At 40.7% G+C, this 12,356-nt stretch overlaps 1 long non-coding RNA gene across 1 annotated transcript; it reads right to left on the bottom strand.

Moving 5' to 3' along the window:
- Nucleotides 1-3,728: 3,728 nt before the first annotated feature.
- Nucleotides 3,729-11,723, bottom strand: LOC128315127 (uncharacterized). The gene is made up of 2 exons (XR_008297574.1): nt 8,944-11,723; nt 3,729-3,924 (listed from the first exon to the last, which is right to left on the bottom strand). It is a non-coding gene; the product is annotated as an uncharacterized LOC128315127 (long non-coding RNA).
- Between the last annotated feature and the right edge of the window lie 633 nt (nt 11,724-12,356).

Below are 12,356 nucleotides of genomic sequence, written 5' to 3'. Positions count from 1 at the left end.
AAACAAGAAAGAAAGAAAATTTTTCTTTCATCCCACAAAGAAAATTTACTCCCCATACAGAGCTCATCCAGTATAAGACAGAACCAGGTCTACATTCGGAATAAGGAATAGTAACCCAGCACTCAATCAAAGTGTGGCTGGGTTTGGGGTGGCTCAGCTGGTTAAGCACCCAACTCTTGATTTCAGCTCAGGTCATGATCTCATGGTTGTGAGGTTGGGCTCTGTGCTGGGCATGGAGCCTGCTTAAGATTCTCTCTCTCTCCCTCTCCCTCTGCCGCCCCCCAACAGGTGCACATGAATGTGCATGTTCTCTCTCTCTCTCGCTCTCTCTCTCTCCCTCTCTCTCAAAAAAAAAAAAAAAAAAAAAAGTCTGGCTGGGCTTATGGATTTATTTGTCCTAATGTCTCCAAGTACTGAGTAGGTAAGCTTGGGTATTAGGCAAATTTTCTACCTCCAAAAAGATATTATTTCCCCTTAAAGAAATTCTTTCCAACCCACACTAGCTACGTTCCAACCAGGAGAATTATTTAGCTATTAATTTAACAAATATTTATTGCATGCCTACTATATGGTAGGCACTGTTCTAAATACTGAGAATAAGACAGTGATCAAAACAAACAAAAATCTCTGCCTTTGTGAAGTTTATATACTAGTGATGAGGGCAGTCAACAAGCAAATAGATAAATAGATAGATAGATAGATAGATAGATAGATGATAGAAATAGCTAGAGATATAGATGATAGATATAGATATAGATATAGATATAGATATAGATATAGATATAGATAGATAGTAAACTATACAGCATATCATATAGGGATAAAATTCTAAGGAGGAAAATTAAACAAAAAGAGGATCTCCTTAAATTGTCATCTGGCAGGGGCTGGGAGTAGAGTAAGAAGGAAGAAGGTGTAAAATTTTTAAACTGGGTGGCCATAAAAGCCCCAGCCCTATAGACCAGATATGTCTTTGATGTTTTGTTTAATTACATAAGGTAGAAGGTGGAAGGTGGAGGGTGAGGGTGAACAATTCTTTGAGGCTTAAATGTAGCCAGGTATTGAGTCAATTCTAACAAATGGTGGACTAGTCCTCTACCTGACTCCAACTTTAGCCATAACTCTTTACCACTAAGTCAAGACCTTTTTTGTACCAAGAAGTTTCTTGAATCAAGAAGTGGGAAGGCCATGCATGCTCTTTTCACTAGTGTAAAAGACTGATCCCTGCAACAAGTATTACTCACAAGGTCTGGCACCCAGGCTCTAGCTCCAGTCATCCCATTTTGTCTCTCCAAAGTAAGCAAAGAAAAAGGTGCCAACCAAGCTGAGATTCCTGTGGGATCAGAGCAGCTCCACAATCTCCTCACTTTTCAGTTTCCTGAGACACCCATCAATATTTTGCTTCTATATTACTATCTCTGGTTAACCTTTTTGACTGCTATCTTCCAGCAAATGTAAGTCCTAACCTTTTAATATCTTTCCTCTGAAACTAGGCAGGATTCTATCCAGGAAGGTTATGGGATCTGGCCTTTGCTGAGACAACATACCTCACATGTGCTCCAGACAAACAAAGACAATGTGATGGTTAATTTTATGTGTCAACGTGCCTGGGCATGGTCCTCATATATGTGACCAAACATTATTCTGGATGTGTTTTGGGGGATGAGATTAACATTCACATTGGTGGACTTTGACTAAAACAGATTGTTCTCCAGGCACCTGGGTGGCTCAGTTGGTTAAGTATCTGACTCTTGATTTCAGCTCAGGTCATGATCTCGCAGATTGTGATATTGAGTCCCGTGTTAGGCTCTGTGCTGACAGTATGGAGCCTACTTGGGATTCCCTCTCTCTCTTTCTCTCTCTCTCTCAAAATAAGTTTATTTACTTAAGTAAATAAACTTAAAGAAAAATAAACCACATCGTTCTCCATAATGTAGGTGGGCTTCATCCAATCAGTTGAACACATGGAGAGAAAAATGAATGACCTCCTCTGAGCAAGAAGGAATTCTGCAGCTCTTCCCTGGGTCTCCAGGCTGCCAACCCATTCTGCAGATTTTGGGCTTGCCAACCCTCCACAATCATGTGAACCAATTTCTTAAGATAAGTCTTTTCTTCTCTCCCTCTCCCTCCCTTTCTCTCTCCCTCTCTCCATCCTGTTGGTTCTGGTTCTCTGTAGAACCCTAACTAATATACAGAGATAATGCTTATTTGGGGGTGCCTTATCCAGGTAGCTTTTGTGATTGGCTATAGAAGAGTTTTCCCCCAAACCCTGCAAAGTAGCAACTTAGCTGTGATAATCCCCATTTGTCTCAGAACAAAATAATCCCCATTTGTCCTGAGGGAGGGGGAGTCACTGTATAGAACTATCTGTTTCTAGGCCTCTTGACTAAGGAGGTGAGCAACCAATTCTACTTCCTTCTCTTCTTTTATCAGCTTCAATAGTACTCAATAAATTATTGTACCACATAAAAACATGTGTTTTTGTCTTTATCAGTAAAGTGTAAACTCCTCAAGGGCATGCACCATATGCTACATATACCATCACTGTAGCACCAACATACCTACGACGATAAATCACACATAGCAGAAGCTCCATAAAAGGTTGTAAGAGAAAGGAAAATTGGCCAAACTGTACACTGAGACACTAAATGGGAAAAGCTGACCTGATTTAACCCCAAGAACTAATCCAAGCATGCAGGTGTATGTGGTTTAATTTTGCATACCTTCTCTGAAAAATCACTTACCAAGCAAAGCTTCACACATTGTGGTTATAAGGATAAATTTTTTCACTGGCTCCAGTTCACATGGTTTAAATAGCATTTCTTCTTGCTACGGACTTTATTTTTATTTGAAACTCCATGAATGTGAAACCATTTGAATCAGACCAGATGCAAGCGCTCGAAATGTCCTGCTAGTTCCTTTCAGCTTCTTTCACTTGTGAAACAAGTGAATTTCATTTTAGTTCAAGTAAACCCTTACCTAGGAGTGCCCTTTTCCTCTGATGGTCTTCTCAAACCCCTCCACCCTTACTAGCTGTTTCAGAGGGGAAATCAAATAATCTTTAAAAAATATTTTACCTTTATTCCTTAAAGACAAGATTTTTTTTCCTTTGGCAGTCGTAAAATAATACAGAAGTATATGAGTATGTACATTACATGTAGATGTATTGGTTGTATACTCAACTCGCCCACATACACCCAATATCCTCTTTAGTTCACTCAGTTTATATGGATGCATAATAATAGGCCAGTTCCGGAATGATGCCTGCCTTATCATGAACAGAAACATGAAGACAAACTTTTCCATTTTCACATACACTACTGTTTGGGTATGTAAGCATCCAATGTGGTTGGCACATGAGAGGCGAGTAATATTTGTGCCAAATTCCACTTGGAATCCCAACCTAACCTAAGCATTAATTGTCTTTTTTTACTTTTGCAGTGTAAGATTTAGACCTAGAAAACAAATGGATTATTTGCAACTGGAGTTTATCCTTCTCAACTCTTCCCATTTTTCATTAAACTCTACTTTGGAAATCCTGTCTCTAACATAGATGACCAAGCCATGAGTGTCCAGACGCTGGACTAGTGACCAAAAAATGTCATTTTTTATCCAACCACCAAGGTGAATGACCTCTACTAGAGTGAGGCCTACTAGATGCATTTTAGAAGCACCCACATTTCAAACATACAATCCTTACACACAAACAACAACCAAAAGATGAAAATATCTCTGTATGGCATCCACTTAGGGGAAACCATTTATTTAAAAATGTAAGTGTAACAAGGAAAATGATGATATACATTGAAATATAGGCACAGAGGGAAAAACAGTATTTTGCTTTTACATCCAGGATGGGAAATCGTACAGAAGAACAATGAAATGCAGTCCCTTTGCCCTTTCTGCTCTTCTGAACCACTGTTGCAGCTGAGGGAGAAGAGAGAAGCAGAGGTTGCTGTAAGCTGACTTCGCAGCTGACTTAGCCATGAAGGGTCTATTGAGTGACCTGCCTAGACACCACTGGTGGTTCTGCTGCATTTTCACAATGCAGACTTTCACTACAGAACTACTGATCACATATATTCAATGTCTACCACATGCCAGGTGCTTCAGAAGCCTTATTCATCCTCTCAGTCACCCTTTATTTACTAGGGGTCATTGTACTCATTTTGTTCAATGAGGAAATAGAAGTTAAGCAGAAGCAAGTCGGTCACCCCCCAAATCACAGAAGTAATAAGTGACAGGTCAGGATTCAAATTCTAGAACTGACCTACTTGAAATCCAATTGCTAATTTCCACTATGATATCCTGGAAAAACAGAGCACAAAAACTTTTTTTTTAACAGTCCTTTTCTATCACCTCTTTTTTGGTGATTCCCAGATCTGTATTTTCCTAGCCCATTCTAAATTAAACATCCTTAATTTCTCATGTTTCAGTTGATGATCAAAGCAGCAAATTCTACTTAAGGAAAAAAATTACTAGAGAGGAAAGAAAAGAAAGTCTTATACTTTCTATTTTTTTCAAAGGGAAGTAGCCCTCTGTTAGGGATTGAATAATGGCTCCCCAAAAAAATATGTTGAAATCCTAACCCCCAGAACTTAAGTATGTGACCTTATTTGCAAATAGGGTCTGTATAGAGATAAGCAAGTTAAAATGAGGTCCTTAAGGCGGGCTCCAGTTTAATACAACTGATGTTCTTAGGAAAAATTTAGACACAGAGACAGATACATGTAGAGGGAAGACAACACGAAGACATACAGGGAGAAGATGGCTAGGGGACTGGGGTGGCGCATCTACAAATCCAGAAACACCCAAAATTGCCAACAACACACAGAAGCTAGTAAGAGGCAAGGAAGGATTCCCCTTCATGTTTCAGAAGGAGCACAGCCCTTGATTTTGGACTTCAAATCTTTAGAACTGTGAGACACTAGTTTTCTATTGTTTTAAGTCACCCAGGTTATGGTACTTTGTTATGACAGCCCTGAGAAACTACTACACACGCCAAGGAATGAAAATAAAGAACAATGAGCCCTTGCTACTCCCCGTGTGATCTTGAGACCAGCAGACCCTGTGTCACTTGGGAATACTGTGGGGCCCAAACCAGTCTTACTGGCTCACAGTCTGCTTTTCACCAACCCCTCCAGGTGACTCACACACACATTCAACTTTGAGAAGCACTCCTACAGAGAAGTAGGATTGCAAATTGGATGGACAATACATTCTAAAGATACATACTACAGATCCATTCTGATCTCTAGTTCAGAAAAAAAGAACAGACAAAAATACTGCCATAGGGCACCTCTGAAATGCTGCTTCAGGAGGAATGGAGGCTCCAGGAGGCCCACTGGAAGAGGCGGAATGCATGTGGCTCGGCAGAAAGTGAATGTCTTTACCAGCAACAACCAAAAATATACTTAAGAAATAGGCAGGATCATGGAATGACCAAGAAAGAGACAACAGGAACAGAGCCAGGATGACCTGGAGAAGGAAAAACTTAAACTGGGTTCAAAACCAGAGGAAATCTAAGAGGCAAGTCTGGGTGACAAAAGACAGAATCAGGAGTGTGTGGGAAGGCTCTGAGGAAGGGAGGTGCATCTTCCTCTTCCATCTCAGTAAGTGGGGGATCAATCAGGGGAGGGTGGGGACACCCAGAGATCTTGGTTATCACACACCTGTCACAAAGCCCTTTCATTGATTCCTATGAAGTCAATTTTGTCCTCTGAATTAATTTTTTTCCCCAAAAGTATCGAGTGAAGAGTGCTTACCAAAGGGAAGCCCTGGACTGTCTGGGTGGCTCTTGCCCAGGGGCTCTGGGTCAGGGCTGGAGCTGCACCAGCTCCTTGCAAAGCACACAGGCCTCATTCAAGTTGAACCCAATCGCTCACTGAGATGTAGGCACTTGTTCAACATACACAGGAAGATTAGAGACATAAAATAAGGTAGAAATGATTGATCCCAGCTAAGATGTGGAAGGAGGGGTGAAAATGCAGACTGTGTTCCAGATGGCACAAGTTACAGGGAAGAAACTTCTCAAGCTGAGGCTCAGCTCCGGTGACCTCTGGAAAAGAGAAAATTGGAACTAAATCCCCAGAGACTGACAACAGGGTGATGAAGGGCTGACCTTAACAGCTTCTTTGTTCTCAGCACGGCTACATCCCATGCAAGGACAAAATTCTGATCAGCATTGTAAATGGTCCACACGGTTTCCAGCTGAAGGCTATAGATTCTTCACCCTTTCCTTCTCCCATTTATGGACACCACATGCCAAAAATCAATAGAATACAGTAACAAAGCAAAACTTGAATCTTTGCCTGGAAAGAACCCAAATCTCCAGGTTTTCTCCAAATTCTTAATTTAAAATTTCTCAAACAATAGAATAAACCACTGAGTCACAGTTAACTCTGACAAAATCGGTTCATCCATCCATTTTTAATTCTTCATTTTCCACCTTTGCAACAATTAAAATACTCACTTGAGATGAAAAAATTTTAAATACACTCCAACAGAAAATTTGTGACCCCAAAATGATCTGTTTTATAGATTAGTGTGATTGCTGAAAATAGTTGTCTATAATTATTGCATATGAGTTTATTTGGGATTCTTATTCTGGGGAATAACTAGGTGAGGTGGCCAAAAAAATCTGTTTGACCATGAAGATGGACATTCTAAATAGCCCACTTTGCCCACAGAGCAAATGAGATTGGCATATCAACACTTAATAACTATAACACAGACTGCAAAAAACTGAAAGGCAGAAAAGAAAAACCCTCTGGAAATGCTATCTTCCACCACCCTCCCCCACGCATACACAGCCAAGATGCCTCTCGTTTTTTTAATACAGGAAACATTTGTGGGACAAATGTAGACTAGGAAGAATTGTATCATGCTCCCAAGTCAGCTAAATTTGAAATAAATCAGAAGTTAAGATACCCTTGTCCTGATACCCTTGAACTGCTTCTTCCTCTCTGCTTGTCGTTTTTTTCAAGGCCCGGTTTAAAAAACTCCAGCTTTCCATGACCTCTCCCTCCTCTGAATTTCACTCTGAAATGTCTGAACTGAAGGTCTGTTTCCTTTCCCTGGTATGAAGTTTAATACATACATATACATGTTTTGGAGAAAAGAAGATGAATGTCTTCAGATGCGGGGTTTGGAATTTTGACATTAAAACTAGACCATTAGTAGCCCACTTACGTTATTACGTGAAACAGTCTGGTTCAAATAGTACCACAGGGCTGAAGATCAAGTAATGCATTTTCAGTAGATAGACTGCAGCCAAAATGGTCTATCAGGATCAGTATGTCCCGTCTTCATGCAGCCAGCCTAGTCAGCAATCTGCTTGTGCATGAGGAGCTCCTTGAACTGAAAGGAATCTGAGGAGGATGACTGGGCTTTGTCAATGACTTTATTTTCAAGAGTTTGATCACTGTTCGTGTATATATACCACTGCTGAGCTTTCATTTCCCAGGGAAACCCAGGACCCTTCACAGCACTCAAGAAACTTTTCTCAAAGGCAGAGATGAGCCCAGTATGCCCTCAAACGAGCTTCCAAACTGCCAACCTTGTCTTGGTTAAATGTTCCTATGTAACTGTGGGCTTATGACTTAACGCTCTCATTGCATGCTTTTTGGACAGTTGGAATGAAGAAGGGAAAATTATGTGCAGCAAAATCCTATAATGCATTGGCTTCATATAGACACAGGCACTGTGTTATCAACAGGCATCTCACTCCAAATGGGATCTTCAAGGCAGCCTGGATCACTTTCCCCTCCATCACAATGTGCAGCACCCCATCACCGCTAAGCCAGTTTTCTCTCTCTTCCTCTTCCTTCCTTTCTCTCTCTCCCTCTCCCTCCTACTTCTCTCCTCTCTTTCTCTCTGTCTCTCTCCATCTCTGTCTCTCTCCTGCCTTCCTCTCCTCCCCCTCTCTGAAGCAAATTACACATGTTAAAAACAGAGCTATGTGCTTTATGATTGTTTTGGCACCTTCCTACCACCAGTCAGCCATTCCTTCTCTTCAAACTTGATGAAATCACAATGATTCATTAGCTTTATTCAGAATGGTTGTGCGATACACTCTTGAAGGAGCCATGAGCCAGTTACAGTGCCCAAATAACTGGACTTAAAAGGAATAGAATAGCTGCACCCTTAACTAAATTGAACGTGACAGAGACTCGTATAAGATTTTAGTCATATTTAACACAATTAAAATTAAGCCAGCATAAATGCACTGAGCTTTGGAAGTCACTTCCTCTCTGTTCCTGGAGAAGAATCAGGATCATGATATGTCACGAATGTTTTGAATAAGAGGTGAGGTCCTAGCCTATATGTCTTTGAATTCTACGATGTCAAGATCCTAACACAGTGGGGAAAATGACTGGAAAGAAAATGATTGACAGATGATGAATCTGAGGTAATATAATTTAATTTTAAAGAGTCAGGTCAAAAGAAAATGGTATTTCAGATGATCAAAAAAAAAAAAAGGATTGTTGATCAGAGTCTGTTGTCCCAGTAAAGCCACAAATTACATTCTGAGAAGCAAAAGAAAACTTAGGAGGTGTCTAATTCAATCTCTTAATTGTGCCTATGAGAAAATCGAGTAAGAAAAACACAACGACCTTCCTAACACTATCTGATTACAAACAAGAATTGAGATGGAACCCAAAGAATGTCACTCTCAGCTCAGTCTTCTCTCTACCATGTGAAGCAAGGTTCCCACACATTAATGAACGTCTCCAAAAAGTAGGGACAGATGGTATCATTATGGAAACTCAATGGTTATTGGGTTTCATTTATGAAAGTTGCATCTTTCCTTATTTCCCTTATTTTACTGAAGTCCCAAAATTCATCCACTTACCAAATCAATTTCACATTTTCAGGGCATATATTTCAACAGTTATTTAGAGACGATTCTTTTTACAAATGGAAATCTCCATACCATGTACATACCAGGTTCGAAAGTCATTTTCAGTCATCCACTGCAAAGTGAGACAGAAAAACTCATTTCTACTTTGTTAAGATGGTGTCACCAACATAATAAGGGCTCACAGTTCTAGCTTCTCTCTAACACTCAAATCCAAAATTGATTTTCTTTCCCAGTTTCTTCCCTTGATTATTCATTACTTGGCACAAAAGAAACGTTCAACCTTTCTTCTTTCTCCCAAGAACATCTTTGAGCAGAGAACACAGTGTATCATACAAACTATCACACTGACTACAATCTAACTGGAAACCATGTGGTCCTGAAATTTGCTGCTGTCCTTTCTTCTCTTTGCTAGCACCATATCCAAAATTTACAATCTGCTGGAAAATATTTAGAGTCCACAAATTTGCTCCAGAGACACTCTGGTGGCAAGAAACCTCCTTGGAGATATAATTCTAGAATTCTCACAAAATTAAACTCATCTTTGGGAAACTTGTCAGCATTCAGGCTGGGAGTATCTAGGCAACTGAGATGAAACACAAGACTGGTCATAGGGCAGCCAGAAAAAGATAATAAGAATGTAAGAATCACTAAAATAAATCAGACCCACGATCCATTTGCCTGTGCATCACTCTCCCTGTGGTACCAATGAGAACAAGAATTGTGAGTAAGGAAAGAAGTAGACTTCATACTTTCTGGAGACTTGCCTTTTTCATTTCTCTTGAGTGCCTGCTGCCCTTCCCAGATTGGCCCGCCTGCATTCCTGGCCACACACAGAAATATTTCTTTCCACACCTGCAGTTCCCTTCTCCACTGGGCATCATATCTCCTTGTTAGGAGAAGACCATTCACTTAAGACTTTGCCTGAAAATGCAAGTGACTTGTAACCAGACTTAACATGCTCACCTTCCTGGGGGCATTTTACATCTCCAAAAAGGAACTTGTGGATCCAGAGGAATGGATTTCTAATGCTGGGATTTGGGCTGAGATATCCGAGGGCTCAAAGCCTACTCAGCACTTTAGAAATTACACCGGGTAGATTTTCTCCATAAGTGGAAACACTCAGCTCTAGGATGGGACTAAAATGATGGAAATTGCATGAATTTAGACTCAGGACATTGGGCTCCTGGTTCGGGCTCCCCAAAGCAAGAGTTAAGCAAATCACTTCATCTCTTCCTCCATTTCTTGCTCCATGAAATAGATTTCAGAATACATGACTCAAAACCCTTTTGTGGTGGTCATGTGGCTAGCAGGTATGTGAAAGCAATTTACAAACACTAGTCACCTTAATTATGGAAATTTATCATTTTCCTCATTGATGTCAATTAGGACAATACATTCTGGTGATTCTAGCCTTTTAAAAGATTCTTCCTCTTTTTAATTTTATTTATTCATTTTGAGAGAGACAGAGATAGTGCAAGCTGGGGAGGGTCAGAAAGAGAGGGAGAGAGAGAATTCCAAGCAGGCTTCATGCTGCCAGTGCAGAGCCTGACGTGGAACTCAAACCCACAAAACCGTGCGATCATGACCTGAGCCAGAACCAAGAGTCAGAACCTTAACTAACTGAGCCACCCAAGTGCCCCAAGGATTCTTCTGAAATAGACGTTAGCAAAATTTGTAAAAAAAAAAAATCATAGTAAATTATTTTGGCTTTTCAGGTCATACAGTAACTTTGACTATGAAACTCTGCTGTTGTAGAGAGAAAGAAACCACAGAGGATATGTAAACAAATGGACATGCCCAGACCTGGCTTGCATGTTGCAGTTGGCCAATCTCTATTCTAAAAACAAAATATCAAAATAGGGATATAGGAGAACAAACAATATACCTGAAGGTACCTTCTTATTTCCTTGACTTGTATCCTGCCTACCTCAAAAACTATGTATCTAACAAGAAGCTTATAAAGCAAACAGTAGAAATGATGTACACTCTTGAATAAGTGCGTTATGTTCTCTGGTCTGTGGTGCACACATTGGTGAGCAGGCTCAGCTGTCACTGGTCGCCCTGGTGCAAGAATGGCTTGCTTATCAACTCCTCCCACTTTCTGTCTCAGGTTGAGCAACAGGGATGAAGCTCTGATGATGGAGAGAAGAGCTGATGGCACATGGTTTCTGGTGCAAAGACTTCCAGACCACGGCTCTTCTATTTCAGAGTAACTCAGTCCCCATCAATACCTCCCATATCCCAACCCTGCCTAATGTACCATTTCTAAGTGTTCTGACTATTCCTTTGGCTACTTGCTGACCCCACTCTCTCCCCTTGCTCTGGACCCACCACTGCAGAACTTTTGTCATTGTTTTTGCTCTAACTAGCAGGGGCAAGATCCACCAGGGAATATTCAGGAGTAGAAAAATTACAATTCAAGTTGTTTTTAGGCCACACTACTCTGGAATAGGTAGTGTGAAATCAGTGTGTCTATCTTAGAGACTCCTCAACAATTGTACATTAACGGTCATGGTGTCTCATGCTTTCTGGCCTCCAGCCTGTCTTCCTTATCCCTCCCAAACACTGGTTCCTGACATATCGTGTCACCAATGCTCATGTAAGAAAACATACAAACAACAGGGCACATGGGTGGTTCAGTCAGTTAAGCATCCGACTTCCACTCAGGTCAATCAGGTCATGATTTCATAGTTCATGAGTTTGAGCCCCATGACAGGCTCTGTGTTGACAGCTCAGATCCTGGGGCTTGCTTTGGATTCTGTGTCTCCCTCTCTCTCTGCCCCTCCCCTGCTCTCTCTCTCTCTGTCTCTGACTCTCTCTCTCAAAAACAAATAAACATTGAAAAAAAAAGAAAAAGAAAGGAGGAGAGAGAAAGAAGAAAGAAGAAGAAAGAAAAAAGAGAGAAAGAAAGAAAGAAAGAAAGAAAGAAAGAAAAAGAAAAAGAAAGAAAGAAAGAAAGAAAGAAAGAAAGAAAGAAAGAAAGAAAGAAAGAAAGAAAGAGAAAGAAAACATACAAACAAAAAGAAAACTTAAAAATCTGCTGCAGGCACCTGGGTGGCTCAGTTGGTTAAGTGTCCAACTTAGTCTCAGGTCATGCATGATCTCATGGTTTGTGGCTTCAAGCCCCATGTCTGGCTCTGCACAGACAGTGCAGAGCCTCCATGGGATTCTCTCTCTCTCTCCCTCTCTCTCTCCTTCTCTCTCTGCCCCTCCCCAGCTTCCACTCTCTCTCTGTGTCTCAAAAATAAACTTTAAAAAATAATAATAATAATAATCCCTCCATTTCTACATGTGTTATAATCTTTAAAAGTCCATGGTGCAGGGTTACCTTGTGCACATCTCCCTCAGACTTGGGTGATAGGGCACTTTTCTTTCATTCAGTTTAACCCTCTGTATGCAAGAGTCTGGTGGTTGTGGCTAGGTGCTGGGAGGGAGGCAGTCCAAATAGGCCCAGACAATAAATGTAACGCTGAAGTCCTTACTTGGTGACTTCTCT

The sequence above is a fragment of the Acinonyx jubatus genome, chromosome C2, assembly GCF_027475565.1.
Source record: "Acinonyx jubatus isolate Ajub_Pintada_27869175 chromosome C2, VMU_Ajub_asm_v1.0, whole genome shotgun sequence".
NCBI classification, from domain to species: domain Eukaryota; kingdom Metazoa; phylum Chordata; class Mammalia; order Carnivora; family Felidae; genus Acinonyx; species Acinonyx jubatus.
This window is presented reverse-complemented; position numbering and strand designations above follow the sequence as displayed.